The 25,678-nt window shown below is 41.1% G+C and overlaps 1 protein-coding gene across 1 annotated transcript in view; it reads left to right on the top strand.

Moving 5' to 3' along the window:
* Window positions 1-3,189: 3,189 nt before the first annotated feature.
* The window catches only part of LOC149124832 (rho GTPase-activating protein 20-like), a 182,198-nt gene continuing 159,709 nt past the window's right edge, over window positions 3,190-25,678 (top strand). The window contains exons 1-2 of the mRNA XM_089301897.1: window positions 3,190-3,356; window positions 3,561-3,725. The gene's annotated coding sequence lies outside the window, so the exon portion shown is untranslated. The remainder of the gene's footprint in view (window positions 3,357-3,560; window positions 3,726-25,678) is intronic.

The raw sequence follows: 25,678 nt of genomic DNA, 5'->3' as shown, positions 1-25,678 counted from the left end.
GGGAAGGCAGTGGAGGATGGCCCAAGTCCTTGGGCCTCTGCACCCATATGAGAGACCAGGAAGAGTCTCCTGGCTCCTGACTTCGGATCAGTGCAACACCGGCCATGGCGGCCATTTGACGAGTGAACCAACGGAAGTAAGACCTTTCTCTTTGTCTCTCTCACTGTCTATAATTCTACCTGTCAAAAAAAAAAAAAAAAAAAAAAGAATTGTGGCAAATCTGAAAATGAAGAGATGAAGAGCAAAAAATCTAGAGAAGAAATGGACTTAATTAAAAAGTTCCTACCAAAAGTGACTTGCACATATTCAAGAATAGATAGTTATGGACTGCCTAAATGTTTACCAGATTAAGAGTTAAAAGGATAAAGAAATAAATACAGAGGTAGAGTTCAAGCTCACAGTGGCCCCAGTATCCACTAGTTAAAATGTATACAAACCATGATTTCTGCATAAGATGATAGAAGTGACAGAGACGGGGCTGGGAACCTGAAGACTTGTGTCCTGCGGTGAGTTCTAATTTTGCTAAGCATGACAGGTACACAAGATCAAGGTCTAGACCCGCCACTTACTTTTATGGTGTCAGGATCTTAATCTACCCCCTTCCCCTGACATACCACATTCTACTTTCTGGGACTTTTTTTCTTACTATTTCTTTTCTTTTTACATTTTTTACATCTCCAGTTTCCTATAGGCTGCAAGTACAACTGGGAAGCACCTACAGAGATAACATTTCTAACCCTGCCAAGTTTTACCTCTCATGTTATTCCTCTCCTCCTATTGTGCCTTGCTGTGTTTTGCTGCTAGTAAGCTTTCAATCGATTCCCACAGAAGTGTTAACTCATAACCAAGGTGTTAACTATCCCAAGTGTCCATTATCTGAGCACCATTTAAATGTTCAAGACGGGGTCTTTGAAGACCCATTAGGTCACACAGAGAAACATGCAGAGAAGATTTCCCCATGATCAGTAGCATCCCAACACTACACTTCAGACTTTCACTCTCTACCCACATTCCCAGTCACTTTGCCTAGACAGCGGCAATGGCTTTGGTAGGAGAGGCCTGAGGATCAGTGGAGGATGACCTGGACCATCCCAGAGCCACAAAACCTCGAAGGAAATAGGCCCAGCCTACCTCTTATTGCTTCAGAATTTCATATTTGTGATTTGCTTGTACATCTTATCTACTACCAGATCTGGAGTTTAATGCTCTATGAGATGCTTCCCCACCCCCACAAGATTCAGAAAATAATTGTTATTTGTTCTTCAAAAACAAGTTTTTACACTTATCAGCAGTCCTCATGGAGCTGCCTTGTTGGAAGTTGTTAGCGAAAGTCAGATGTGAAAAGATTCAGAGAAAGCAATGAAATAAGAAGGGTCTTCTAAAAGCTTATGGAAAGTGCATAATGGAAAAACTATGCATCCTTCCAAAAAATTCTGCCTCCAAATAATTTGCATTTTCCATAAATTTTGGAAGTAAGCACATCAACGATTTGGTGGAGGAGAATATAAACATAAATATATGTGCTTCCATAATTCTCAAAGTGAATGTTAGTCTTAGATGGCATCATATATTTATGCTAAAATACATAATGGATGCTGAAGAGGGTGTGTGTGAAAGCATCGTTCCTCATCAAATATTTCATGGCAAATAGCATACCTCTTCTCGAAAGGTAGGTTATACAAGGTAGAGGCTTATTTTTAATTGAAGAAGTACTGACTTCCTCCATGCAGTAGGGCTTCACCTAAGGAACAATGTCTACGTTTTCCATGTTGGCTTCAAATGATAAAATAATAAGATTTTAAAATACAACGAACTATTCTTATTGAATTGAGAACAAAGGACTTTGTCAAATATTGGGGTGGAGAGGCAAGAGTGGGCTAAACAGGTAGGGCCAGGGCAGCAGTAGCAGTGATGGTGGAGGATGAACCTATTATTATCTTAATGAGGCACAAAGCAAGATCTCAAAGATGCTAACATACACAGCACAGCTCTGTGACCAAGCTAATATAAATGTCCTTGGAGAATTTACACATTAGTGTCCTGACAGTTATCTTGTGTGTATTTCTATCAACCAGGGATTCTGTGGGTTTCTGCTATAGATTGTGTGTGTGTGTGTGTGTGTGTGTGTGTGTTTTTCTTTCTCTAATTCATCAGAAGAGAAATAGGAAAGTTGAGGAAAACACTTCTTTTCTGAGTTGAATAGCCATTTCTTTCCTATCATGTATGCTACATTTTTAAACATCCTGGATGCGAAACTTGAAATTACTATTACTCATTGTGTTTGCTATTTTAACATATTTTGACAAATGTCACCTCACAGAACACGGGAGTAGATGGTATTGGTGCCATCCAAGTAGCTCCTGAAGTTGGGAAGCTACAGGAAACCTGTGCGGTTCTTAGCTTTGGGAGATGTAGTTTTGCCTGAAAAACCTATTAAGTCCACTCGAGATTCATAACATTATTGCAGTGTTTCAGCTTCCAGAAACCTCTGGATTTACATGGGCTATTCACTTTGCCCTAAAACTCTAAGTACCGGGAGAGTCTTGGTCGCGCTCCCCTTGCAGGGAACTGATGACTGGTTTCCTTCTGGCTTACTGGGAGATGTAGAGAAGGCAGGGAAAACTAATATGTTGTCAAAGATGGTGGGGGGGGGGGTCGTGTCGTGTCAAATGCGCGTTCAAGGGCTGCAAATGGTCTGCTTACCTCTCCCAGGGGGGACACGGGAGGCTTGTTCAGCCTTGAGTCAGGTTCTAGAACGTCCAACGCACTCGCCAAGGAACAAGAAAAAACAGCCAAACCCTAAAATCCCTCCAACCGTCTAGGCTCGTGCTCAGCCAGCTAGAAGTTCACGGCCAACTTTGTATTTCCTGAAATGAAGCAGGGCTCCCAAGCGCCTACATGTGGCCTAGCTTTCAGGGGCAGAGTCTGCCCAGGCTGGCAGGAGAGCGAGTCGCGGGGATCCTGGCTCGGCGATGCCAAGTTCGCCTCCGCTTTCCCACTCCCTGCCTTTTCTCGCTCGCACCTGCACGGTAGGGGCAACCACGGGGCGACGGGGCGCGCTCGGGGCGCCGCCGAGGACTCCGGAGCGGGAGCTCCCGCACCCGCGCGCGCCCGGCGCCGCTCGCCCGGAGGCCGGGGCTGCTGCGGGCGGGCGGGGAGGCGGGGGAGGGCGCGGGGGAAGCGCGGGGAGTCGGCGCGCGCGAGCGCGGCGCGCGGGGGGAGGCGGCTGCGGAGCGCGCGGGGCGCAGGGCGCGGAGTGGCCGGCAGGAGACGGCGGCGCGTGAGGCGGCTCCGGCAGCAGCGCCCGCCTGCATTTCCAGCGGGAGGCTGCGAGCGCAGTCCCGGCTCTCCGCAAGGTGAGGTGCGGGGAGGCGGCCGCCTGCCGGCGCGGGGCTGCTGCCCCCCGACCCCTGCGTGCTCGCGCGTGGGCGTGCGGTCTGCGGGGAGGGAGCCCCCCATGCCCCCCGCTCACCCCCAGACCCCGCTCGTCTCCTCCGCCGCGGCGCCCGCACCCCTCCGCTGACCCCGGCCCCCGCCCCCGGTTGTGTCTCCTCTCCCAGATGCTCAAGGTGTCCGCCGTGCTGTGCGTGTGTGCAGCGGCTTGGTGCAGTCAGGCTGCGGCCGGGGGGCGTTCGGACGGCGGTAATTTTCTGGATGATAAACAATGGCTCACCACCATCTCTCAGTATGACAAGGAAGTCGGACAGTGGAACAAATTCCGAGACGTGAGTGCTGCGCGCCCCCCTCACCCCACCGCCACGACCCCCGTCCCCGGGCACGGCTGGGGTGGGGGAGTGGGCTCGGGCGGAGCGGGGCCGCTCTCCGCCGCCCCGCCGGGGAGAACTTGGCGGCGCCGGGCCGGGCCGGCTGGGAGGGTGGGTGGGCGCCCAGCGCCCCCGCAGCCCCCCGAGGCTTGCAAAGTGCGGGCTGCACCTTCCCAACTTTTGAGTGCGATTCCGGGGCCCGGCAAATGCAGCGGATGCGCCGAAAGTCACCGGGGTCCATCCCCGCCGTGCGCAGAGTGGTCCAGTGAGGGATCCGCTGGGAGAGGGACAGATGTAGGGGTTGACGGACGCCCGGCTCCCCGGGGGTGGGAAGGTGGTCAGTCCGCACCGGTCGGTCGGCAGAAGTTGAACTGCCCCCTCACGCCGTAAAAATCGCCGATCCGGTCCGAGTGTCATCCAGAACCCGTTCGCCAGGCTCTGGAACCCGGGCTCATTCCGAAGGGGAAGCTGGCAGGTGGGGCGGGGGTCGGCCAGGAAAGGGTTAAACGGTGGGCTCCCCCCCCCAGCCCCAGCACCGCGGCGCTCCGTCCGTCCGGGGTTGTGCGGACCCCGCCGGGAGGCCCGCGGTGCGAACCCGGGACCGCGACGTCGCAGCCCCTCGGTCCCGCCACAGCCTGCCCCTCAGCTTGGAGCCTGGCGGCCAGGGCTGGCGGCGCGGGTCCCCTGGACGCGCCCGGCTCCGAGGTCCCAGCCCCTCCGAGGGACACCCGCAGGCCCGACCCGGAGCCGGCCCGCGCCGCGGCACTGGGCACTGGCGGGGGGTCTCCCGCGGGGTCCCGCTGCGGAGCCCCGCGCGCCTTAACTTCTCGCCTCCGCCCCGGCTCCCCCGCGACTTGGGGTCCCCCGGCCCCCCAGCCCTGCACTGGGCCAGGAAGTAGCCGACGAGCCCAGCCTGGGAGAGGGAATCCGCAGAAAATGGTCATTTTGACTTTAAGTGTAGGTGCAGCTGGTTGGTGCGTGGGCACCCAGGAGGAACAATGATGAAATACTGAATGAGGGCTCTGTCTTAGAAACAAAGCAGAGCCTAGTTTTATTGCTAACTGGATGCTCTTATAAAGAAAAAAACTCTTAGGCGTTTGTTTTGAATGTATATTAATATATATATATTAAATATATGTATATATTTACAAAAAAGCTGGAGAGTGAGATATGTATGAACCTGGAGAGAATGTGTTCAGCATGCTCTCGGGCGGGGGGAACATTGAAAATTTTTTCAGTATTAGAACAATATTTCAAATTTCAAGTTTTTTTTTTTTTTTAATTTCTTGGCTGTTTAAATTTTTTTAAAAGGGAACTTTGGGCTTTCATCTTGAAACATACTTTAAGATTTTAATGTGTTAGTGTTCTCTTACGTTGCTTCAGTTACTTTGTTGAATTATTAAGGGTGACCGGTCCACACTTGGGCAGTTTGTGAATTTGTTTGGTTTAAAGTATTGAGAAAAGTTGAGTTGTTTACTGCAGAACTTAGTACTCTACAGTTTGTGCAGCCAAACTGTATAGAGACAGACTAGTGGGTTGTTACAGCACTCATATTTTCAGATCTTCTTAAGTGATCTCTGGGGAAAATGGTATGCAAATGTAAATAAAGGACTTAGGAGATACTTGAAGCAAATACGTTTTGAAATATCTGCAATATATGTGACTATAAAAATGATTTATCTGAAACGCTTATCTCGGTTCTCAGCGTTGCCGTTTCAGTAAGACAATTTCATTTTTATGAAGATGACTTTGGAGGTGGTGGAGAAATGAAGTGCTATCATTTTCCCCCTTGAGCCACCTGTTGCTTATTATTAATATGATAGAAGGCATGCTGAGAGCCTGGCGTCTCAAATCCCACTACCGAGTAATTGATACAGAATCCATCCCAGAGTCATTAGCTTCATAATTTTTTGTGTACCTTCCAGGATGTTGTTTATCTTTTAGTTCCTTTTTAGATCAAACCAAATGATTGAAAATAGACTGCATTGCCTGTGAAACTGCCTTGAAATGTTAAACCTGAGCATTTACCTAAAATAATGGATTTATGTACTCCGTCTGTATGAAGGCAAAGAAACAAGGAAATCTGAACCTCTCTGAGAAACAGTTTAGCTGAAGTACTTTTGCTTGGTCTTGTTCCATTAAAAAAGAATAGCTACTTTCATTTAGCAATAAAAGCTTCGGAAGATGCTTCAGCATAATTAATTCTGAAATTAGTACTTACCTTTTGTTTTTTGATTACATGCAAGTTTGAGTTGTCCCTTCTTTTGAATTCTATTTGAAAAGTCTCTTGAATGTTACTTGTTAATGCAACTCATTCTTATTTTGATAGAATGATTTTTAAAAATATGGTATAATTTATATGTGATATAGATATATAAATCTGTTTATTTATAAGAAATCTTTGGGAACAAAGATAGGAAGTGTTAGGTGAGACATGGTGGATTTAGAAATTACTGCTGCTAATGTCTTATTTCTTCAGTTTCCTCAGAACAAATCACAGAGAAATAGTAAAATCAAACACAAGTCTACAATAAGTGTTGACATAGAAGAAACTTCAAACAATTTTCACCACTCCATACTAGAACCGTTCCTTGAATAAAAAGTTAACTTTAGTTTTTCTTCAAAATGCACAGTGTATAACTATATATATTACATAGACATAGTTTTTATCCTTAGGAAAATTACTAATATTCTTGGTTATTTGTGTAAAGATTGTAGTAAAGCTTTTCATCTCCCAAATTCTAGTTGAGATTTTAATCTCCATGTTTTAATAGAATTTGACTTAATCTAAAAATATAGAGAAATCAGCACATTGAAAAAGAAGTGCAGGAGGTAGAACCAGCATGGTATTTTCAAGCTATAAAGATATGATTTTTAAGATAAATCCAAAAAAGCCTTGTCAACAATTGGGATCTGTTGAGCAGATAACACTCGTTGTGTGCTACTTTCAATGATTCTAGCTCTTGTTAAGTTGTCTTAAAACCAAGAACTTGTGATTCCTCAGTGGGAGAAGTATGAGAGTACTACCGCCTTCTCCAAGGATAGGAGTGAAGGACTGTCTCGTCACATTCCTGCATACGTCTTAGAATTGAAACCATCATCATTTTGAGGAACCTGATCATTACCTCAGACGGCTCATATATTACATATTTCCAACATTTATATTTTATAAAATCTATTAAACCATGTCCTTTATCATGTAATAAATGAGTAGAAAATTTGGAAGTCAGTGAATTAATTGGCACTGTCTGATGTAATGCTGTCATCAGTCTTATTCTTATATATTTTTTACTTTCCTGAGGTACAAGTAGTAATTAAGAGTAGCAGAATAAGTAGAACAGGAGACACCCTTAAACACTGTGTGTTGGAAGCAATACTGTCACATAAAATGCTAGCAAAAGGAGCGATGATGGTCAGGCTAATTTTTAATAAATCATGTAATAAAATCAGGATTGTGGCAGTAAGTTGAAATTCAAGTAGTTCTGCATTAGATTTTTTTTTTTCAATTAAAGTACCTGGCGCTCATTTGAACTTGGTTTTAAAAAATGGTTGCCATTATTGTTGCAAAACCCTCAATCAGCTTCAATTTACATTTATTCCCTAAGTGATTTTTAGTGCTCTTTAGATATATTGAAAGCACTAATAAAGCCCTACAATTTAACTTGCAAAATTTAACCTTAATGTAAGCTAAAGAATGTGTATAACATTGTAAAACTGAAAAAATACTGGTTGGTGTGTCTCAGAGAAAGTCAAGTCACTAGAGGCCTTTTCAAAAATGCTTGATTTGAGCAGTAGTGAGTAAACCTTTTTTAAACTGAATTGAATAGAAGTAAACCTTTCTTAACTTCCTTTTTTCGTTCTCTGTGCTGTTTTCATCTGAATTCAGGTTCCTGAGGGTACAGGTCATTTAAGGGATAATAATGGCTGATAGAGAGGGACATTACCCGTCACTCCACAGAGGGCTGAAGGCTGCTGAGAGTCTATTAACTTTTACTGTTGTTGGAAAGTAAATAAAACAATTGGTTTCCATGCCTACTGCAAGGACAGCACTCTACTGCTTCCTAAGACATTAAAATTCAAACCAGGAGAATCTTCAAAGAATGTCCTCAGTATTGTTTAAGGTTGATGATGCAGCCTGATCCTGTTTCTTGAGTAGTAGCATACCCTGAGCACTGTAGAATTCTCCCTTACGCTACCTCAACAGGTGGCAGCACAGTTCACTCTTACTTTTCAAAGAATATGTGCCAAACATAAAATTAGAGGATTATTAATAATTTGGATAAGTTTAACAAAGTAACTGCTATTTTCTATAGCAGTTTCTATTTTCTAATCCTAATAATGGATACTCGATTCTTAAGAAAATGCACACTATCAGCGTTTCTTGTCATGGAACTTTGCTAACCGTGGTAATTATGTTTTATCATAGTTGAGATCATAGGCTTTTCTTGTAAATTCTTAATATTTAGTTCACTGCCTTAACATCAGTGTTTTTCTTTCTTTCTGTTGCTTTATTTATTTGTGAAACAGGGAGCTCCCATCTGCTGGTTCACTTTTCAGATACCCACAAGGGCTGGGGCTGAGCTGAGGTTGAAGGTAGTAGCCACCAACTGAATCCAGGTGTCCTCTGTGGTTGACAGGAAGCCAGTTATTTGAGCTGTCATCTGCCTGCCAGGATCCGAAATGACAGGAAGCTGGAGTTGGGAGCCAGAGCCTGGAATTAAACCCAGACACTCTGATGTGGGCTGCCTGTGTCTAGGTGCTAGGGCAAATGCCTATTCCTCTTTTGCTTCGTTGATGATAATATACCATGTGCCTAGTACTTAACAAGCTGTTGACTATCCCAAGGTGCTTCAAAAAATTCATGGAAAAAAGAATTAGAAGATACATTGATTTTTGTGCAAAAATTGAAATCCATGCATACCATTTTCTTAATATTCATTTTACCTGAATAATTTGAAAGTCCTTGATACTGTTTGTATTTGCAGGTCACAGCAAGTGAGAATATAGAATGAAATAGCATTTATATGGGACTGCTATTCATATTGTTTAAATCAGGACATTTAATCAAGTGAGAGACAGTTGACTTCTGAAGTCAAGTAATAGTCTGACAGTTGTGGGACCAGTGAGTACCCACAGTGCCAAGGGCTAGCCATTTGCAGCAACCTGAAGCATACCTTGTTGTCTGGGTCCTACTTTAGCTCTGATTGCCATATAACTTCTGCATTCCTATTTCTTTACGCTGCCATTGTCACCACTGCCATGCTCACTTGTCAGAGTGAAGATTGGCTTTGTCACGTCAGGTATCACATCACGAAGGAAGCCAGGTCAGAGGATGTACCCTTATTTGATAGTTTCTGGAGAGGGAACCTTGAAAGTGGTGGTATCACATTATGAGACTCCACTAGGGTGTTTGAACTGAATACAAAGTGTAGGAAATTTGCTGTGGGCTCAGTATCACTGAAATGATAGGGAAGTAGACAATCTTTTTAACTCCCCAGCTCTCATAACTTCTAGTGAATTAGTAGAAAAGTGCAGTGAAGTATGTTATATATTAATGTTAGCCGTCGCAAAACACACCAGACACCGGAGTAAGGGAAAGGGTTTATTGGGGAATACCCTACAGACCAGAGTGAAGGGGCAGCAAAGGAAAAAGAGAGAAAGAGAATATAAGAGAGAAACAGAGAGGAGAGGAGCTAGCAAGGAGAGAAGATAGAGCAGAGAAGAGGAGAGAGGAGAGCAGAGCCAAGAGAGAAGAACCAAGAGCCAAGAGACCAGAGGAGGAGGCTAGAGAGAGGAACCCAGAGAGAAGAGTCAAGAGATCCCGTGTGCAGGAACAGACCCTTTTAAACTTTGCCTGAGAGCGGGCAGGGAAGCAGGAGCAGCAAATCCCATTAGGATGGGGGTGGAGCCTGGCTCAGGTAGCTGGGCCATGCGGCACCTGGCTACAACTGCGCCAGTTTCCTAACAAAGTATATTGAGAAATAAATTATTCTCTGCATGTTTATGTCATATATATGTACATTTCTGTATTTGTAGGTGTATGCATAAATGTATTTGCATGGGGGTATTTTGAAATTCAGGAAAGATAAGTTTATTTTGGTAGAAAGACATTGAGATCAACATATAGGTTTTTCATAGTAGGCAATTTCCATGAACTTCTTGAAGATCCCATAGATGCCTGTGTTTTAGAAGTTTTTGCACCAAAATAAACTTTTCGATTCATTTTCCATGAACATTCTGAAGTATGCTTGTATACATGTGTGTGTCTTCCAATAGCTAACAGGTGAAATAATCTGAATATCAAGACATGCATATGTTATACTAAAGATACTATATACCAGGGGCTTCAAAAGGGGTGTGAAAAATCTGACCAAAAATGATAAAGATTTTGCATCAACTTTCGAAAGTACCGCCCTTGTAATATGCTCCTATGTGTATTATAGTTATTAAACTTAATATACTAAGTAGAAAGCAAGTGCCGCACCATCACCTAGAACGTTATGATGTGTTAGGGTTCCCTCCCGCATCCCTCGTTGGGTTTTCTGCATCCTACTTTCTGTGAGTGTGGCCTGTGTGCTTTCCTGCTTCTTACAGGAAATCAGCTTGTCTGGGATTGGATTATATCCTTCAACTTTGCAGTTGGATGTTCAAAAGGAACACTGTGTACTGTGGTAAAGCATTTATGTTCCTACTCTGACTGCTGGGTAAGACTACTGGGTTGGAAGCTTTTAGATCTCATGGTTCTGACTCGGAGTGACATTTTACCTCTTATTTTTTCATGATTGCATACTCTGGGTCAGAACTGTATTGTGTGTACTTATTTTTATAGGCTCATCATTGAATCTTCAACACATACCATCTGACCCTTCTGAGTTCCTATAGTATTTACATGTCTTTTCCTGTTTATGAAATTCCTTTCATCTTTCTGTCTGCCGGTTTTTAGAGTTGGAGACCCCCATGCAACTGTGAGCTCGCTACAGCTATAGGTTGGCTATAGGTTGGCTATAGGTTGTGGTCTCCCTTTGCTCCATACGACAGTTTAGCTAGCATTAGCACAATAACTAGCTGGGAACTTGTATTAGAAAATAGGGGCCGGTGCTGTGGCGCAGCAGATTAAAACACTGACCTGAAGTGCTGGCATCCCATATGAGTGCCGGTTCGAGACCTGGCTGCTCCTCTTCTGACCCAGCTCTCTGCTATGACCTGGGAAAGCAGTAGAAGTCCTTGGGCCCCTGCATCCGCATGGGAGACCTGGAAGAAGCTTCTGGCTCCTGGCTTCGGATTGATGCAACTCTGGCTGTTGTGGCCATTTGGCGAGTGATCCAGTGGATGGAAGACCTCTCTGTCTCTATCTCTCTCTGTAACTCTTTCAAATAAATAAAATAAATCATTTTAAAAAATGAAAATATATGTATTAAATGAAGGAACGTGATATTCAGTGCTGCCTCTCCTGTTGTCAATATATTAGAGATAGAGGAAGATCCTGCAAAAGGGAGGCCTTGAACCAGAGTGCCTTCGTTAAGATAGAGGTCATTTCCCAACCATGCAACCAACAAGAGATGGCTGACCAGGCCTGGGCTTTGAATGACTCCCTCAGCAGGGTTGTGCCTATATGGCCTTTCTATGAACAAGAAACATTTAAGAGAAAGTCCGGAGCAGGCAGCTCACCCTACAAGTGCCCTTGAACTGGTCACACAGGACTTCTACTTGTATCCCCCAGTCCTCAATTTAGTTCCATGTCTACACTTAACCACAAGGGGAAATAACAAAATTTAATCCCTGGTGGAGAAGGATTAATTTCTAAAGAAAGAAGTCAATACCTGGTACTGGGAAAGAAATATAAAGAATATATTATATTGTATATTATATATAGAGAGAGAGAATATAGAGAACTATAATGTAGTAGACAACTACTACTTTACAGGGGAACTTTAAAACATTTGCAGAAAAATGGAATTAAAAGAAAATTTTTGTGCAAATTGTTTTTGACATCCATGAAAAATTTTTTTTGATAATACCTATTTCCCAAAGACTTTCTGAAGACCACCTTGTACATATAGATTTCAAAATTTTGTATCAAAATGAATTTATCCTTTAATTCAGTTTTCCACACACATTTTGAAGTTCTGTCATATTTGATCATGCTCTATCAGTCATCTAAATATCTCTTGAAGATGTTCTCAACCTCCATCCTGTGCCTACTGATAAAATTTTTTGTAGTCAGCAAATTGCCTTGCCTTCAGTTTTTTCCTCTTAATTTCATGTGAGCCCTCTGTCCTCAGCCCATGAGAGAGGCTGAACAGGCAGGCAGCCTGCATAAAATTGGAGTGCCTGGTACCTAAGGGGGTGAGTCTAGGGGTTCAGTATGGTTGCAGGTGGTGGTGTGCTGGTTTCTAAGAGGAAGTGTTGGTCAGAACCCAGGGGTATCCGACAGGTTATCACAGGAGAGAGCCTGCCTCTGCTGACCAGCCCTGTTTTCCTCCAGGGAAAGCATTTAGCGTATCTTCTGTGAAAGTTTTTTCAGCTTTCAATGTGGGGGTCAGAGTTTCCGAATGCCCTTGTATGTCAGTAGTGTTGAGTGGGGGGAAGTAGAATTTACTTTTCACTTCCCTGAGGTGAAGGGACAGGATGCTGTCTTGCAGCCCAGGTTGTACTTCCTCTGAGAAAAGGAAAAGGGACAAATGTGCCAATTCCCATTCACTGAAATATTGCTAGAGATCATGCCATTGCCAGGTTCATGCAGCTCCTGGTATGGAAGCAAAGCAAACAGTCTGTTTAGCAGTCCCATCTCTGGGGCAGTTAGACTTGCTGAGTGGCCCTTGTGCTTTCTGTTTGTTTCTTGACATCAGAGACGGATGGCAGCTTGAATGCCGAGTCTCTGGCCTGGATCCCAGGCAGCGCTGGGGGATGACACTGGTTGACTCTTGTTGTTTTGGAGAGATCCTTGATTCCTTCCTCCTTCATACGTGTCAAAACTTTACTAATGAGCCGAGGTGCCGGCCCATTTGTGTTTTCTTACTCATTAACAGCTGTTAGGTTAGTCATTAACAGCTGTTAGGTTAGTCATTACTGGCCACTCAGAACGGTTTTCTATCTTTTGAAATGTGACATTTGGTCTTTCAAAATCATCACTTTGACTGTCTTTGTTATTTTTGAGACCAAGAGGTGGATAATGCTTTGGGATGTTTATTAGGATTTATTGTCTTTAATACAGAATCCCAGTAATTTGATGAGTTTATCTTGAAGTCAGAATAAAAGGCCTCCAGTTGACTGTCCTGGTTGACTGCCTTACTGGCCAGTAGTCACGAGGCACACTCTGCTCAAAGGGTAATGTTTGTTGTTGTAGGGACACCACTACTGGTAATAGCATGTTACTGCTATTTATACTAGTGAGCTTTCTGTGACATCTCAGCACAGTGCTAAATATCTTAGTTGGACAGGAATGGCTGTTAGAAGGAATGTTAAAATATCCTTACACTAGCTATTGTTTGGTCAGGTGTCAGTGTGCCCATCTACAGTTGTGGTTGATTTCTTTTTTTTTTTTTTTTTTTTTTCTTGATAGATTAAGCCCCTTCCACCCCCGCCCCAACTCACATGTGCACACATATTTTCAAAGCATGTAAAACCTGGAAATGGAAAAGAAATTATTTGCTTCAAATAAACATTAGGAATTCATAAATTATTATTGTATAGAATCACATGCACCTGTAATGTAAGTGAAATCCATGTGGAATGGGTTCTGAGAGTCTTCCAGTCTGTATCTAGCAGATCACTTACTCTTTCATGTTGAATATCAAAGCATGATATAATGCTATTGACTTAGAAAAATGAAGCCCTGTCATATATAAAGTAGGTTGGAATATAGCTAATGTTTTATATTTGGAAGGCCTTTCTATTCAGAATTTCATTTAAGAGATTAAATAGCATAATCATTGAACATGGATTCACTGCTTTGGAGTTTTGTAGCAAAAGAGCAAAACTAATTAGCTGCCAGACTAAGGAAAACAGAATAAATTAAAATTCAATGATTTCTATATTTTATTCTTAGTGAAGCTAAATCATTTTGAACTTTTTAATGCTAAATTTTAAACTAAGTGCGATATGAAATAAGTGGGTATATGAAATATTCTCTGACAAAAATGAAAACCAGCATTTGTAATGAGCGTTCCAGATGAATTTTGTGAGTTGATTCTCAGCAGAAGGACAAACTCATTTAGCTGGACTGAAAGAAGAGGGAGCAAAAATGTAACAAATTAATCTCATTTTCTGCAAATACATAAAACGTTACTGGGCATGTCTTCCTGAATATGGTGATATACTTACTATAGAGAGCTCCTAAAAATAGTAATTTGATGGCGCCTTAATCATAGCTCATTTTTATTTTCCTATCACCAAGCTACTTTGTGACTTTCAAAATATTTACACAGGGTGCTCTAGGCAGGGTATTCTGAAATATGAGCTCGCTAATTGCCTTGGCACATGGTATTAGCATCTGCTGAAGGATCCGTTTTGGAATATCAGGAGAATATTTATAGTCCTTTCATGGCATAGAGTAGGGAATTATAGGAAACCTTCTAGTCTTTAGCAAGGCTGTCTGAGGTGCCCTTGGCAACATCTGATATTCTCCTCAAATGTCCCTCAGGCAGCCAGAGTCATCTAAAGTGAACATTCCCTGAGGCAAAGCTTTCTAGAACATTGTTTCAACAGCATTCACCTAGTGTTACCTGAGAAACCTTTCTTGGACATAAAAATATAGGGCTGAGATCTTATACTCTTTATTGTTTTGAAGAACTACTGTATTTACTGAAATTGAGTGAATTAAAAGCCCACTCCATGCTGATAACTTGGGAAGGTTCATTTGGAAGATGTAAAATTTGAAAGCAGTCCTAGGCAAAGGTACACATTTGTTTGTAGATCAATACATTGGGCATTTTGTCCCCAGAACTCCATGTTGATGAAAATGCTAACCCAGAATTGGAGTTTGGTGTAGCAGTGAAGTCACCTCTTGGGACGCCTACATCCCATTGTGGAGTGTCGGGTTTGTGTCCCAGCTACTCTGCTTCCCATCCAGTTTCCAGCTAATGTGTGCCCTTGGAGGCAGCAGATGATGTCTCAAAGTATTTGGATCTCTGTCATCCATATGTTAGCCCCAGATGGAGGTCCTGGTTCCTGGCTCAGCCCTGGCTGAGCCCAGACTGCAGACATTTGGGGACTGAACCAGGGAAATCTGTTTCTTTGCATTTTTTTTAAAGATTGATTTATTTGAAAGTCAGAGTTACACAGAGAGAGGAAAGGCAGATAAAGAGAGGTCTTCCATCCACTGTTCACATCACAATTGGCCACAACGGCCTGAGCTGCACCGATCCGAGGCCAGGAGCCAGGAGCTTCCTCCAGGTCTCCCACACAGGTGCAGGGGCCCAAGGACTTGGGCCATTTTCCACTGCCTTTCCAGGCCACAGTAGAGAGCTAGGTCGGAAGTGGAGCAGCTGGGTCTTGAACTGGTGCTGATATGGGATGCAGGCACTACAGGTGGTGTCTTTACCTTCTATGCCACAGTGCCAGGCCCTCTGCATTTCAAATAAGATGAAAATGAATAAGCAAAAATGCTAATCCTACTTGTTAGTGTTATTGTTATTTATAATCAGAATCAAAAGAGTTCTCTTTTTAATCTACGCATTTCCTATGTAAAAGTTTTGAAAACATGTGAAAAATGCCAATAGAGAATGACATATTTAACTTACACAGCATATCAATATTGTAGGAGAAGACATCCCACCTAGTCTTTGGAGATTAAAATGTATTTGAGAAAAAGAAGTTATTGGATGCATACAGTGCTTCAAATCTTTAAAGTGACTGACAACCACAAGTAGTTTATAGGGCAATGAATGAGATCTGGAAATCTAATTGAGAACTGTTTTGTTTGCTCTGAGTATCTGGAAGCCGCCTGGCTTTTGCTGCTGGAAGTCTTGCATTTGTTCTTGGAAGGAGGCCCGTTTATTTACATGCACTGTGTGCACTGATGTTTGGCTCAGGAAAAAGATTTGCATCAGCCTCAGTGGTGACAAAAGCACCCATGGCCCAGGTGTCTTGTGTGGCTACTGCTCTGGTCCTGCAAGGAAAGTAGCATAAAGTGTCAGAACTGCACTGAAGGTTGCGTGTATTTGGCCTTGAACACAGGATCATTTTTGAGCTAACAGCGGTCCCTTGATCTCAGCTTCCTCTGCTCTGGGCTCCTGAATGACTTTCGAGTGTCCTTTGAACTCTAGTCTTGAATTCTCACAATAGGTTTTTTGTGTACAGTGCTCTTAATACGTGGTAAGTAGTTTATGATTTCTAAATGTACTTAAAATTGCTTTTAATTATTGGTCTTGGATGAAATCATTTCATTTTAACTTCTGTGCTGCTGAGGTAGACTGTGATGTTTCTTATTTGTATTTGTGCTTGAATAAAACCCTGGTGTATTGAAGTTTGTGAGTGTAACTTTTTATTTTACTTAAACAAAGTTGTATAAATACCTTTCTCCTAGATAGTGCAATAAAAATCTCAGCATCTCACTTTTCCAGAAATACAGCAATATTTGTATCACATTATAGGTCTGGAGTATGTGAAAATACCTATTTAGGACAGGCTTCTGAACTGGGCTTAAATTATCTTCATTCCCACATCCTTTCTTAAATAAACATAGGCTAAGCACTTAGAAGTCAAAATAAACTGTGTAAAGAACATATGCTAATAGAATGTGTATTATGCAAATTTGAAATAGCATGTTTTCCAAATTTTGTAATATTTTAATATATTACAATTTTTCTGAAATAGCTTTGTAAATTAAAGGAATGGCTAGTTTAGAAGTTTCAAATAGTCTCTCTCTCTCTTTTTTTTTTTTTTTTGACAGGCAGAGTGAACAGAGAGAGAAAGAGACAGAGAGAAAGGTCTTCCTTTACCGTTGGTTCACCCTCCAATGGCTGCCACGGCTGGCGCATCGTGCTGATCCAAAGCCAGGAGCCAGGTGCTTTTCCTGGTCTTCCATGGGGTGCAGAGCCCAAGCACTTGGGCCATCCTCCACTGCACTCCCAGGCCATAGCAGAGAGCTGGCCTGGAATAGGGGCAACTGGGACAGAATCTGGTGCCCGACTGGGACTAGGACCCGGTGTGCCAGCGCCGCAGGTGGAGGATTAGCCTAGTGAGCCGCGGCGCCGGCCTCAAATAGTCTCTTTAAAAAATTTTATTTTCTTTTTGGAATTCAAATGCATTAATACAGTGCAAATAAAAACCAACATTAATTTCATCTTACATTGTTTAGTCAAGTTTTAAAAATACCGACACTGGAGTAAGGCAATTTGTATGTGTATGTTTAGTTTGACAAAATGTTTATTTCTACTCTCTGATCCTATTTAAATTTACTTTTAAGTTACCCCTAATGTTGTCATTCAATCAGGAGTATTAACTTCTGCAATATAATTAATAAAAAAGTTTCTATATTTATAAAACTGACTCTTTTCCAAAGCTAATCTTCTGAGCCAAAAGTCTTTAACATTGTGGGGTACAGAAACTCAGAACTCAAGGACAGCTACGATCACTTTATCCAGAAAATGTTTAGATACACAAAACATGTTTTAAAATTCAGGTGACTCAAGGCCGGCGCTGTGGCAAAGCGGGAAAAGCCGTCACCTGCAATGCCTGCATCTTCACTTCCCATCCAGCTTTCTGCTATGGCGTGGGAAAGCAGTGGAAGATGGTCCAGCTTCTTGGGTCCCTGCTCCCCTGTGGGAGACCTGGAGGACACTCTAGGCTACTGGCAGCCATTTGGGGGAGTGAACTAGTGGAAGGAAGACCTCTCTCTCTCTCTCTGCCTCTGTAACTCTGCCTTTCAAATAAAATAAATAAATCTTAAAAAAAAAAAAACACATTCAGATGACTCATTGCTTCGCTGTGATAATCTGAAACATGGATATAGGTGCCTCTGCAAGGCAGCGATCACTGTGGAACAGAGGCTGTAGCTTGGAGCTGTGGGGATTTTTTGATGCTCTTGGGATTTTAGGAAATTTCTAATGGAAGTTGTCTTAGAGCCTTGCGTGCCTCCATTGTTCCCACTCCAGGCCCTTGCCATTCTTGTCAGGATCTCCTCTGCAGTATGTTTCAAAGCAAGACCCTTTGCTCTTCCGAGCCGCTCACTTAGACTGTGAGAAGTTACCCTCATGCTCCTGGTGACCTTCATGTTTCTAGACGATCTTCCCGTTTTTCTGTGAGCGTCGTGCTTTCAGACTTTTACCTGCCAGTGAGATCTATAGTGCTTATTGATCAAGTACGTTCTCCTACAGTGTAGCTCTCCTGTGTTGCTCCTCTGTTCAAGGCTTCCCATTCAGCATTTAATTTATTACGGAGTAGTACTGATCCCATTGCTACTGTAAGCTGCCATCCAAAAATTCCAGAGTAGAATTGCCTTGAGTGGGATAAATTGTAACCTGCACATAGTGGGACTGTTCTTATATTTTGTATAGGCATACTGGAGGGAGATTATATTCTCCTAAATATGTTAGAGTTAGTGTAAGCCCCAAGGATATTGTAACACCTACTGGGAGGAGGGCTGTCAGAGGAGTCTGAAATGAGTCAGAGAAAATAGTTCTCAGAAAACTCTGATGGTGCCCCGGAAGGAGAATAATTCCTTCCAAGTTTGGTCTAGTGCTCTGTAACATGTAGAAGAAAAAAAATCCCTGTCTCCGAGTCTGTGTTCATGCAGCAAACATCTGATTTCCATGTAGCTCAGACTCGGGGAGATCATGCACCGGGCTTTCTGACATGCTGTTTCTGCTGTCAGAACCAGGTTTTTTCCTGAGGCTTCGGGGCCGGAGGCCAGGTCCTAGGTGGTGGTAAATTTATCAAGGTAACGCCACGGTGTGAGCTCCTTGGTTGGTAGCCAGGATCTTTCTGGTGCAGACAGAGATCTCCAGGAGATTTCTGTTCAAATGTCAGCACCAAATAGCATTCGGTTTTCCTGTCCTCAAATCCAAAACCCCTTATCTACCTCCTCCAAACCATATTTACTTCCCTCTGTCCTGCATTCTTTGCCAATCAAATTGAATTCTTACCTGTATTTTTGCTACATTTTCTGCTTTCTGTGTGGCTTACTCACTATGAGCCCTTCATCCAGAAGGGAAGAGACCAAGGCCCTACTATTTATAACTTCCCTAATATTTCTCATTTTTGATGGCCCATTTCATATTCTTTTTTTCCCAAGACTCCTGCCATGATTTCCATGGTCAAATGCAACATTTCTTTTCCTTGAACCCCTGAAGCTTTTTTGAAACATTTGTGTTTGCTCAGAGGATTATGCTCCTTTTTTTCTTCATCTTCTTTCTTTTCCCCAAGAAATCTTTTATCTACAGAATACACTTCATGCTTTTCATAATGTAACATTAGGAATTGAATGGATGTTACCACCATACCTGCCCTTCCACCCATACTCCCAGCCCTCTTCCTCTTCCCTCTGCTATTCCCATTCTTATTTTTTAATAAAACCTATTTTCAATTAACTTTATACACATATGATTAACTCTATACTAAGTAAAGAGTTCAACAAATTTTATGGAAAAAAAGCTATTCCTCAATTGTCAAGACATTTGCATCTTGAAGTGTTAATTTCACTTCTATAGATTATCTTTAAGGTGCATTATTAGTTATCACAGATGAGGGGGAGCATATGGTATTTGTGGTGTCTTTTGGATCCCCTATATATAGAATCATGTTACCAGCAAATAGGGATAGTTTGGCTTCCTCCTTTCCAATTTGTATCCCTTTGATTTCTTTTCTTGCCTAACGGCTCTGGCTAAAATTTCCAGGACTATATTGAGTAGCAGTGGTAAGAGTGGGCATCTTTGTCTGATTCCAGAAGTCAGTGGGGATGCTCCAACTTTTCCCCATTCAATAGGACTCTGGCTGTGGGTTTATCATAAATTGCCTTGATTCTATTTAGGATTGTTCCTTCTATACCCAATTTGCTTAGAGTTTTCATCATGAAAGGGTATTGTATTTTGTCAAATGCTTTCTCTGCATCTATTGGGATGATAATACATTTTTTTGTTCCTTAGTTAGTTCATGTGATGTATCATATTGATTGAGTTTTGAATGCTGAACCATCTCTTGCATACCAGAGATAAATCCAACTTGGTCCAGGTAAATGATCTTTCTGATATGTTGCTGGATTCGATTGGCTAGTATTTTGTTAAGGGCTTTTGCATCTATGTATTGCATCTAAGTATTCCCTCCCTTTCAATTGTTTTGAATAACTTGAGAAGAATTGGGATGGTGAGGCCATCTGGTCCTGGACTTTTCTTTGCTAGGAGGGTCTTTATTACTGATTCAATTTCTGTCTTTGTTATTGATCTGTTTTGGTTTTCTTTGTCTTCATGACTCAATTTAGGTGCGTTGTATGTGTCTGGGAATCTATCTATTTCTTCTAGGTTTCCTGATTTGTAGCATGCAGCTCTTTGTAGTAATTTCTAATGATTCTTTTTATTTCTGTGGTGTCTGTTGTTACATTTCCTTTTTCATCTTTAATTTTATTGATTTGGGTCTTTACCCTCTTTTTTTGGTTAGTTGGGACAATGGTGTGTCAATTTGTTTATTTTTTCAAAAAAATAGCTATTCATTTGGCTGATGTTTTGTATTTTTTTGTTTCAATTTTGTTTATTTCTTCTCTAATTTAATTATTTATTTTCTCCTACTAGTTATAGGTTTGGTTTTCTGTTGTTTTTCTAGGTCCTTGAGATGCATTGATAGCTTATTTATTTGGGTACCTTTCCGATTTCTTGATGTAGGCACCAGTTTCTATAAACTTCCCTCTTATTACTGCTTTTGCTGTATCCTGTAAGTTTTGATATGTTATATTGTCATCTTCATTTGTTTCCAGTAATTTTTTGTTTTCTCTTTTGATTTCTTCTATAATGCACTGTTCATTCAGGAGCATGTAGTTCAGTCTCCATGTGTTTGCATATGTTCTGGGGTTACTGAGTTGTTTCTAGCGTCTGAGTGCAGCAGGAACACCTACCAAGCAAGTTCATGTACAGATGAGTGAACAGGGATGTGACTGGTTCTTTTCTGATTACATGTGGCATAATTTTCCTGTTGCTTATTTTCATTTTATTTGAATGCTGGAGGAGGGAGGAAGAGACAGACTCACACACACACACACACACACTGCTTGACTCCCCAAATGCCCACATCAGCTAGGGTTGTGTCAGGTGGAAGGCAGGAGCCTAGAACTCAGTCTGAGTTTTTCAGGTGGGTACAGGGATCCCAGTACTTGAGCCATCACCTGTTGTCTCCCAAAGTGCACATGAGCAGGGAACTGGAATTGGGAAACAGAGGCCCTCCAGTGTGGGATGAAGGCTACGCAAGCAGCATCTAAACCACCAAGCCAAATGTCTATCCCTGGTGTTGACAGAGATATCAAAACTCTGGTTAACACTATTAGCTGATTGCACAACATTTAATCTTATTTTCCCTTAGGGTTTTCATTGAGCCTGTCAGTTAAGGAACATATGTTCATTTCCAATTTCAGACCATCTTTCTGAGATACCTGATTTTGCAATTAAATGCTCAGCTAATATACAAGAACATTGTTTCTTTTGCCACCAAGTTTGAACTGTACTGTGGGGTTAATATAAAAGAAAAAATATTAACAAAAATTTGCCATGTCATATGTGACACATTTTTGCTCTTCCAAGCAGCCAACTCCTGATCTATAATTACTATAAAAATGTCAACGGTAGGCTGCTGGATTTCTGCCACAAGTCATCACAGACATTAGCCACCCCCAGGCAATCTTTCACAGGCAGAGAAAGGGTTGTCACTGCCTGTCTTCTTCTACCTTCAAACTTTCTAAAAATGAGAGTCTTAAGTAAGAAGCACCATTGATGACCTACTGTTAAAACTCAAAAATGATTTATTTATTCTCTGATAATATTAGAGAAAAATGAAATTTATAGACTTTCTGAAAGATGATCTGCTGAAAGGTAACTCTTTAACTTGATTTCATAATAAAACATATTTAATGTCAAGAATAATCATTTGGGAAACACCTATTAAAAAGACACAGTTTGGGGCCAGCGTAGTGGCGCAGTAGGTTAATCCTCCGTCTGGAGTGCAGGCATCCCATATGGGTGCCGGTTCTAATCCCAGCTGCTCCACTTCAAATCCAGCTCCCTGTTGTGGCCTGGGAAAGCAGCAGAATATGGTCCAAGTCCTTGGGTCCCTGCGCCCATGTGGGAGACTGGAAAGAAGCACCTGGCTCCTGGCTTTCGGTTGGCACAGCTCCAGCCATTGCAGCCATTTGGGGAGTGAACCAAAGGAAGGAAGACCTTTCTCTCTGTCCTTCCCTCTCACTGTAACTCTACCTCTCAAATAAAATAAATAAAATCTTTCAATAAAGACACAGTTTATCCGAGATATATTACATAGCTTGAAGTTTTACCATATGAATTAAGCAAAATACAGGTTTTGATTACTACAAATGCCATTGAATTCATAATTCGCCACAAAACCTTTTTCTTCTTTTTTCCTTGTAATCTTATATTGTTATACACTCAGTTTGGAGAACTTGGAGTACTAGAGTCAGACAGATGGACTTATAATCCATGATATGGACTGAACTTATTTTTAAAGGGTAATGACAACTACTATTTGTTGACATTTTATTCAACTGTATAATGCAGTAGGAACAACAAATACAATACCAGAAATCTGCTATATATTGGATGATTTCATCCTGTTATACTTTCTATTTCTTAAGACATTTTCTAAAGTTACTTCTTGGAAGGGAGCCTTAGCCAATTTAATGGACGGTACATCTATACTCATAAAATCAAAAGCAGAAATGAGGCCTTTGAGAACATAATTTGAGATCAAATCATATACTCCAATTGCTTGAATTTTACCATAGCATTTTACAAGTGTAAGATTAGAGTGTTTCAATTTTCATCATAGTGAAAAATTAAGATATTTAAATCATACCATCTTGTTACAATGCAGAAGATGACCAAATCTACCATGGAATGCTACCTTGAAGTTTACCAATTTTTACAGTGACTGCTTATGAACATTGTCATATGACATTTTATACTTACTGCTCTTTTGTAGTACTTCAAAGATTCAAGAATTAAATGCATCATTTCTTATGATTTACGAATCTGACCTTAATAATGTAAGGTAGCTGAATTTAGTTATATGAAAGCAGTTATGTTTTGATTGTTACTGAAATTGATCATGAGGAAAACGAGATTTCTGTTCTTTCATTATGATTAAATAAATATTTCTGGCAATAGTGTTTGCATTTCAAACTACAGCTCCGTTTTTTTGTTCAACACTTAGTATCAACTGATACTATAAAAAAGTCACAATAAAATAGAGATGTTCTGCTTAATATTTAATGTTTCTATGTTTTTGAGAGAGTTATTTAATAGTGTAACTTAGAATTTTTTTTCACAGCCTACCTTTAATGAACATGAATGAAACAGAATAAATATTTAATATCCTCATATAAATGACAGAAATTTTATTAACATAATTACAATGCTTGAATAAATTATGGTAGGTCTTTATGACAATGACTCCGTATAACACAGAACTGCATTTAATTAATTTCACAAATGCAGTAATAAATCTAAGTTGTAAACTGATTTTTTTAAAAAAGATTTATTATTTATTTGAAAGTCAGAATTATAGAGAGAAATGGAGAGACAGACAGAGAAACCATCCATCCACTGGTTCACTCCCCAGATGCCCACAATGGCCAGGGTTGAGCCAGGGAAAAGCCAGGGGCCTCGGGTTTCTTCCAGGTATTCCATGTGGGCGGAAGACCCAAACACTGGCCCATCTTCTGCTGCTTTTTCAGGCACATTAGCAGGGAGCTAGATCGGAAGTGGAGCATCTGGACGTGAACCAGTGTCCCCATGGGATGCCAGAGTCCCAGGTGGCATCTTTACCTACTACTATGCCACAACATTTGCCCCCAAACAGTGAATTTTATGTCAAGGGTAAACTAAAGTATTGTCATGTTTTAGTGGCTGAGTATATTTTAAACCACTATAGGAGGACAGCACTATTTCCCGAGCAAGGAGCTGAGACCTGTGGGAGCAGCATCACTACTTACTTTGCCATCAGTGAGCACAGACTGACGCCAGGCCATCTATGCAAACACCTGAGTGACTGAAGTGCGTGCCGCTGAGAGCACTGAAGTGGTTGTTCTAGAACAGCTGAAAATGCTCAGGTATAGATTAGGCTGCGGCATCATTGCTTGTAGGCAGTGGTGATAGCCAAACCAAGCATTTTAAGATGGTTCTTGGATTTATCTGGGCTAATGCTCTGTGTTTTAATTTGTGTTGCATGTTGTCACATGTCTTAAAAATAAGTTACTCATGTCATTAAATATCTTGAGTTTCTCAAGATTTCTATTACTCTAAAGATTTCTAATGAGTTTATGTAAACAAATGGGAAAAAGGTGTTTTATCAGTTTTGAAATGACTCTAGATGGATTTTGACTTGAGAGAGTTTGCTATTTTATACTGTGATCTGTTGCGTGAAGAAAGGAGTCCTTTGGTTGTTGACTGATTTACATCAAATAGTTTTCTAGGCAATGGTTGCTCTTTGTGGAAGCAATTGGGAGAGAAGAATGATTAGTTTAAGTTGAGATGGTTAAAGCTGCTTTAATACAGTTATATATCCATAGTTAAGAGGTAGTAGACTGTCTAGCTTTATTTTAAGTTAGATAAACAAAATAACAGCTTTAGTAAAAACTGGAAATAAGGATTACTCAGATTATAGTGCCTAGAAAAGGAGCAGAAAACACTTTGAACTTGCTTTTGTTGTGCATCACCAGTTTTTAAAAATGCTGTAATGTAGTATCATTGTCATTGCTTAACAAAGAAGGCAGAGTAACAGAAAATGGTGGTTGTAGATTAGTCTGATACTAGAGTAAGTGTGTTTATATTGGCTATTGTGTGGCAGCTTTAAGAACCTGTAAATAGTAATGAAACTATATGTTGAAGTCTCTGTGTTACAGAATGATCTGCATAGCCTAGCATGAGAAAGTTGTTTAATTAAACCACTGAGTCCAAGTATGCTATTGCCTGTTGTCAAAATGAAAAGGATTATATTTATTACATTTTAATGTGCGTATTTCATAATTTTATAAAGGTCATTTTTAAAATGAAATATGTTTTTTAAATGTTAGATAGACAATATGGTTTTTTGTTTGTTTTGTTTTCTGCAAACTGTCAATAAATAATTATAAAGATAAGAACAATCCTAATACGCTTTACAGAAGACAGAGCATTTAATCTATCTTAACTGTATGAAAAGCTGATTTGATTGACTGTACTAAGTTGCTTGTTAAGACTTAGTGTTAAACCTCTATTCATTAGTGGTCCATTAAAAATCCATTCAAAGCAGTCTCAAAATGCAGAGCGTATACTTGGTCTTTGACAAAAATCTAAGACAATATTAGTGGTTGGCTCATTAGATTAGATGAACAAATATTTACATTTATTTAGAGAAACATGATTTAAAATTAATTTAATTAAAAATTAAAGATAGAATTGGTCTCATTTCCTAAGATCATTATCCACATCAGACGAAGAGATGCTAAGCATCAAAGTATGGTGTCTTCATTATTGGAGGGGTTATATGTGAGGCCTGGCATGGCTCTTTAGCTCCTGAGCTACAAATAATGCTTACGTAAGAAAAACCTTCTTTTCATATAGTTTTAGAAAGAGAAACATAATAATTTCTAAGAAGCAGCAGTTTTACAGTTTGTACTATTTTCTGAGATACTGATCAAACATGAATGAATCTGGTTTTTTTTGGAGATTCTTAGAATCCGTTATTCCTGAAGAGATAGGTGCCTGGTTTTGAAAGTTCTT

This window comes from Oryctolagus cuniculus, chromosome 8, assembly GCF_051225735.1.
Source record: "Oryctolagus cuniculus isolate XC-2025 breed Fujian yellow rabbit chromosome 8, ASM5122573v1, whole genome shotgun sequence".
NCBI classification, from domain to species: Eukaryota; Metazoa; Chordata; class Mammalia; order Lagomorpha; family Leporidae; genus Oryctolagus; species Oryctolagus cuniculus.
This window is presented reverse-complemented; position numbering and strand designations above follow the sequence as displayed.